Here is a 7,339-nt window from a genome sequence, read left to right as displayed (position 1 = left end):
GATCAAAAACCCAACCAAACCACGTTTGAATGACTTAAAATTTTGCACACACATCCAAATGACATAACGAAGCTACAGCAACTCTCGGATTTCCATTCCGACCCTCAGATCAAAATCTCGTCTAACAACCGAAAATCGGCAAAATACTAACTTTGCCAATTCAAGCCTAATTCTATACCGAATTTCCAAAACCAATCCCGATCACACTCCTAAGCCATAAATCACCTCCCGAAGCTAACCGAACCATTGTAACTCTCATCCGATCCCTCTAACATACAAGTCAACATCCGGTTGACTTTTCTAACTTGAACCTTCTCAAAAGAGACTAAGTGTCTCATTTCTTACCAAATCCACTCCGAACGCAACCTACTCAACTGGATCATATAAAACACGGATAATGAAGCATAATAAAGAAGAAATCGGGGAAAACATAGTGGTAACTCATGAGACAACTGGCCGGATCGTAACAATTCTATAATGGCTCTACGATAAATCTAGTTAAAATAGTACCAACCTCATAAAAAGTAAGTATGAAGCCTTCAATGGATTGTGTATGCACATGATATGCAAGTATTATAGTAGAGCATTAAGGTATGGATGTGAATTCCACTTATGTTTAAGGGAGGTTATGAAAGAGATAGAAGATACAATGCAATATTTAAAGGTAATTAAGGTGCAAGTGAAGAAGGTACGAGATGCCCAAGTACACAAGGTTACGAATAGTCAAGATATCAGATAGAGGGCTGGAAGCGTCGTAATTCTGTATCAAGAAATGATAGTGTTGTTGTCAGTGGCATATCTTCCAGCCTATGGTTTCCAGGTATAGAGAGGTCTAGTTAATAGAGTAAAGCAGAGTTAGAGATGATATGATGTTTTGCTTAAGGTTCCATAATAACATAAGGAAATCTATGGTGCTAGCAAGTTAAAGGAAGGTCGTGAGTAGTATAAATAGATATATGTAGGTCGCAAGCTAAAGTATGGCAGAGCGAAAAAGTTTTAGGTAGACAGGAGTAAGGATAAGAAAGAGGTGAGTGAGAAGGTGACGAGAATAGGTAAGTCCCCAGGATTAAACCCACTACAACAAGAGAGCTGATGGTTTCCATAAGTTATAAAAAGCTCAGTATAACATGGGCGAACTTAGAGGAGTCTAAGACTAGGAGAATTTATAAAAGATGGAGTGCTGCCCTATTGGTAGAATAAGGGTGTAATTGTGATAGATAAAAGGATGACATTTAGGCCTTTGATTGGGTAGTGATTCAAAGAAAAGAGATTTAATGAATTGTACAGGAATAAAATACCCCCAAAAGGTGAATCACATTGGGATGCTATGAAATACGGTTATTGAAGTATAACATTAACCCTAAGTGGATCAAGTAAATAACTCCAGATGTTCTCCGATGAGACGTGAGCCCTAGTGACAATATATTACATAAAATGTTTCAAATGATCAGTGGTAGATTATAGATCAAAATTAAGGTTAATCAACAATAGATAGATGAATGTTCCAAAGTGTGAGATGGGATTAGGATGTCATTCTTAAGATAAATAGTAATGAGGAAGTATTAAGGGACTTAAATTTATACATATAGGATATGTAGCGAGAGAGTAACCTGGAGTTGGATAGCAGACCTTGGCCATAATAAATCCAAGTAAGTGTTGTGGTATTATATAATCTACCTAGATATAGTAAAGCCATAAGCATAGCTAACACATGCTATGAAACAAGATATAACAATAATCGTAAGTTCGACAAAGTACCAAGCAAAAAATACCTATAGATTCCCAGAGGGACAACTTGTCATAGTTTTGTATATGTTCACAAAGTGAGGCATAGAGATTGGCTAAAATCTGAAGGAAAAGGGAGATAAGAGTCACATAGGTGCACATATAAGGACAGAGTCATAGAGGCCGCATGACATAAGATAGCAATAGTTACGAGATTGAAACAATTTTGACCACAAGTCGTGGTGTGATAAAGAGGCCTAAAGGGGGGAATGCCCTAGCCTTTGGATTTATTCACATAACAGTTGCCTAGATGGAAATGGCAGCAGTAAAGTATTTGTAGGAGCTATAGGTTATGAGACTAATAAGCGCATCATTGAACATTCGAGGAAGAATGTTTAAAAGAGTGGAATGATGTTATACCCCATATCTCCATACAAAAGAGTATTCGTAAGTCAATTGATGTAAGCTCAGAAATGAGATCATCTTTGAGAGTATATAAAGTAAGTTAATCATGTTACCTTGGAGATTCAAAATCTTTAAGATCATGGATAACAAGTATCAAGAGGGTTGAAAGGCTAAGAAGCTCAACAAATTAAATAAAATAAGTTTCGTCGAATGTCGATAAGTTGGGAATATTATAACATATACTTTTGTGATGATACTAGGGTTCTTAACAAGATAAGGAGGTTATGTTATGAGTTATTTTAGTCTTCCAATAGTTGTGTGTTATATTTTTAAGTCAATCAAGTTGTGTAACAAGAGTTGGCAAAGGTCATCACAAGTTACATTCATAAATATGATGAAAATCAGGTCAAATATAGATGTGATTTTCTCCCAATTTACTTCGAATTATGGGATTATCTAACTATAAAATTGAATATCTATGAGTCTAGTTTCTAATGCATTAAACCCTTCGTTAATACGACATTGGAGTAGAGAGATATTCGTGTTTTCATAAGACTGCGCTAAGACGTTCTCTATGGGACCCACAATGGTGTATGAGATATATTGATATATATAAGATGCCTCAACCCCATTTTAACTCATTTTGTTTCCAGACCTTATAACCCTAAAATCAGTCTCTCAAGGTTCTCTCATGATCCAAGAACCAAACAAAGTGCAAACAACACAAATCAAGTGATAGGAATCCCGTGGCGCTAGTAAGTTTATTGTTCTTCTTATTGTTGCTGATTTTTTGGTAATTCCAACTCGTGTGGGAGGTTGTTTTAAGTGGTTTAAGTTCAATAAAATGCTCTCGCATTGATTTCATATCAACCCTAGGTTATTTTAAGTCTTGCAAATTGATTACACCATATTTTAACATCAAAAGTTAGTTCTAGTGAAGAACAACACCTCTTTGAGGTTGTGTTGTCATTGAGGATAGTTGTGGACTGCGTTTGGCTGAAATTTCAAGTTGTTGCTAGTGACTAACATGAGTATAACAGACTATTAATTCTGCTTAAGCTTGCTTGTATGTCGGTTAAGTTGTTAGGATGATAAACTACAAGATGATACTTGGATTAGCTTAAGTCACTTCTATGGTATTGTATTGTCATTGAGGGCTATTGTAAGCTACATATAACTTGGATTTCGACTTGAAGCTACTGTAGGAGGTATTTGTATTGTGTTCTTATATGTTCTTAAGGTTATATTGATGTTGATTAAGTTAAATGGATGGAGTAGACATGAATTAGTGAATAAAGTTGCTAATTGAAGATAGTTGGAGTTGTGGATTGTTTCCTTTCTTATAAATATATGATATAAGGATGGAATTATTGATGAATGTCTTCATTATCATTTTAACGATGCTATTAAGTTAATGTAAGAAGTCTATAAGGAGTGATAATGGGGTTGAATGGTGCTGAATGGATTCAATCCGAGCTTGCCACCGCTCGTCGTGACATGTTGACGACTTGTTAATGAAATATTTTATACCCTATTGTTGATGTTGTTATTATTTTATTTCTATGGTTATTGTTGTTGGTATATGGTATTGGAGGAGGCCCTTGTTGAAAGGGAGATGCTGCCCAAATTTACATAAAACGAGCTACTAGCTTAAGTTACAGACTTACCCTTTACTCAGCACTGATTTTGAAGCTCCTTTTGCTATGGTAGACTGAGTTAAGCTATTTGAAGAGTTGCTTAGAAGCTATTAAGGACTCAACGAGGTTAAGGTATGTTAAGGCTAAGCCCTCCCTTCATTTGGCATGATTTCGTAACAACATGTGTTTGATAACAAGGCATAAAGAGAAGTTCATACTCCCGAATTTATATACATTATCCTAGCCTGATAAGTTACAACATTCTCCTTTATCAAGACTTTATATACAATTGAATATTGTCTTCTTCCCGTCAAGAGAGCAGAGTGTAAGTTTTATACCGAGCCTACTGTGGCAGAGTGCCTATGAGCGAGCCTAGAATGGCTGAGATACAGAGCCTAGTATGGCCGAGCGCCTATGAGTGAGCCTACTATGGCAGAGCAGTTACACATACCGAGCCATATAAGGCCAGATTGCTATTTTGCTTACTATATTGAGAGAGTTGAATCAGTATAAGCAGGTAAGCGTATCTTCAGATTATCTTTGACTCCCAGTTACTTTCAGTTGTTATATTATCAGTTCAGTTTCAGCTTTCAGTTATTCTGTTGCCTTACATACTCGGTACATTATTTCGTACTGACGTCCCTTTTGCCAGAGACGCTACATTTCATGCATGCAGGTCCCGATTGACAGTTGGATAGACCCTCCAAGCAGTAGGTTCCAACATCAGCTTGGTTGGCAAGCTCCACTTCCTCGGATTTACCAGGTCTAGACCTTTGTGTCCATTTTATATATACAGGTTTGATGGGCAGTTCAGTTGTCTCTAGAGGCTTGTAGAAGAGTCTTGTATATTTTGTACATCAGTAGATGTTCATGGCGGCTTCGTCGGCCTGCACAGCTATATATATCAGCTTTTGGGTATGTTTACCCCATAGATGAGTGTGGCGTTATTTTCAGACGATTTAGAATATGGCCTCATCGGCCTAAGTTGAGGGTTACCCCTCTAGAGTTCACAGATATAGAGCGGTATGCTCGGGCCGAGTATGGCACCGAGTGTCGGCCATGCTTCTTCAGGTGTGGGGCGTGACAAATTGATGACGGATTTGGTGGTCGGAAAAGTGACAGTTTCCAGTTGGGTGATTTGTGCATATTCAATAATTTTCTTAAAAAAGAAATAATACAAGATTTAAACCAAATTTACTGAATTTGACCGGTAATAGTCTCTTACAAAGTCATGAATTACTACTATGAGTAATAACTTAACGAGCTTGGACCATTATTTTATAGTTTTCCTTGAGTAAATTTTCGTTTTCAACATGTGTAAGAGTTCCAAATTTTAATCTAGTCGCACATTTGGGAAAGAACTAAAATTGCGTTATATCATAAACATAATAAACTTTCTTTCCCGGTTAGAGATTTACGCAAGGGCACAACTGATATTAATGAGCTTATATTTAACTTATCCTCTATGACTGAGATGTATTACTCCCTGCCAGATTCCCACATCCTTATCTTCTCCATTGACACAATACTGCCTGCCTATACTCTCGTAGTTTCTGGAAAAGCTTATAAGTTTCCTACAAAACACAAAGAGAACGAAAGCTAGTTTGAAAGGGAAAAAAAACCTCAATCAAATGGATGTCCTTGAATTTTCTCTTTCTCTATTGATTATTATCATTTGTTTCACTTATTCTACATGGTGGTACCTTACAAAAGATGGTGCAAAAGCTCAGCGCCAACAAATTGGCCTCTCGTTGGAATGTTACCTGGGCTTATTCGAAATGCTCATCGTGTCCATGAATTTGCAACTTCTGTTCTTGTGGAAATTGGGGGCACATTTGAGTTCTATGGTCCTGTGCTTACCAATTTGAATATGTTAATTACTAGTGATCCTGCAAATATCCACCATATCCTTAGTAAAAATTTCTCAAACTATCCAAAGGGTCTTGAATTCCAAAAAACATTCGATATTTTAGGAAATGGAATCTTCGATGTAGATTCCGAATTATGGGAAATTCATAGGAAGACCACCATGTCTTTAATGAGACATGTCAAGTTCCAAACTTTGTTAGAGAGGAACATGTGGGATACTATTGAGAAAGGGCTCCGACCAATTCTTGATACTTTTGCAGAACAAGGCACACCGTTTGATTTGCAAGATATTTTTCAAAGATTCACTTTTGATGCTATTAGCAAATTATTACTTGACCATGATCCAAAAAGATTATCTATTGGTTTGCCTCATGTTCCATGTGAAAAAGCGTTCAACGATGCTGTGGATGCACTTTTGTATAGACACATTTTACCAGAAGGCTGTTGGAAATTACAAAAATGGCTTCAAATTGGTAAAGAAAAGAAGCTCATTCAAGCATGGGAAGCTTTTGATCAGTTTCTATATCCTTGCATTTCACGTAAGCAAGAAGAGTTGATGAACAAAGTAATCAAAGACGAAGACTTCGACTTATTTACTGCCTATATTAAAGCATACAATCTATGGAAGAATAGCGATAATACGGGTAATGTACAAGAATTTTTGAGGGATACTTTCTGAAATTTGATGCTTGCTGGGAGAGACACCACAAGTGCAGCTATCACTTGGTTTTTTTGACTCTTAGCTGAAAATCCTTTAGTAGAGACAAGGATTAGGAAGAGATTGAAGAACAATTGCAACTAAAAGAAGATGAAAACCTCAAGTTTTTCAACATAGAAGAAACACGAAAACTGATCTATTTACATGCTGCTTTGTGTGAAACTCTTAGGCATTTCCACCAGTTTCTTTGGAGAATAAAGTTCCACTTGAATTTGACATACTTCCAAGCGGTCATTGGGTCAAGTCAAACACGAAAATTGTGCTATCATTCTATACAATGGGGAGAATTGAGACTATATGGGGAAAAGATTGCTTAGAATTCAAGCCAGAACGATGGATTTCATAAGAAAGATCAAACATGAGCCGTCTTTTAAATTTCCAGCATTTAATGAAATGGCATTCATTCAGATGAAAATGATAGCAGCCACCATCATATATAGTTACCATAGCCAACTAGTGGAAGCTCAAACCATTTCTCCAAGTGCTTCTATAATCGTTCAAATGAAACATGGTCTGAAAATTAGACTCGTCAAAAGGGTTCATCTTGGTCCAAATAAAAAGACATGCTAGATTGGTGGAATCAATCAACCCTTTCATTCATGGAAGGGATGGTTGTCATGGAAAGGATGGTTGAATCTCAGAGGGGAATCTAGAATTTAAACGTTATGGGTTCAACTTTTAAATTTTTTAAAATTGAACTCATTATATCTTTATACTTATGGGTTCAGACCTACCATTTATGACAATTTTAGTGAACTTTTACATATAAATTTATGTTCTACATCAAAAGTACTGGGTTCAGATACGTCCCCGTTGAATCTTACGCTACTTATATTTTTTAGAGAATTAGAATGAAGTTTTTCTTTTCCTTTATCTGCTTGAAGTTAGCTTACTGCTTGGATGGATTCTATCCTTCAGTTATTACTATCTTTTTCAAGGTATAAAATCTTGTCTTCATCTTAGTTATCTACTTTTGGAAAATAAG

The 7,339-nt window shown here is 36.4% G+C and overlaps 1 pseudogene; it reads left to right on the top strand.

The window, feature by feature from the left end:
• The first annotated feature begins 5,398 nt into the window (after positions 1-5,398).
• Positions 5,399-6,924, top strand: LOC107793265 (alkane hydroxylase MAH1-like; annotated as a pseudogene).
• The last annotated feature ends 415 nt before the right edge of the window (positions 6,925-7,339 follow it).

Source organism: Nicotiana tabacum, chromosome 5 (assembly GCF_000715075.1).
Source record: "Nicotiana tabacum cultivar K326 chromosome 5, ASM71507v2, whole genome shotgun sequence".
Taxonomy (NCBI): Eukaryota; Viridiplantae; Streptophyta; class Magnoliopsida; order Solanales; family Solanaceae; genus Nicotiana; species Nicotiana tabacum.
Note: the sequence above shows the minus strand (reverse complement) of the source record. Positions and strands in the feature narration are given on the sequence as shown.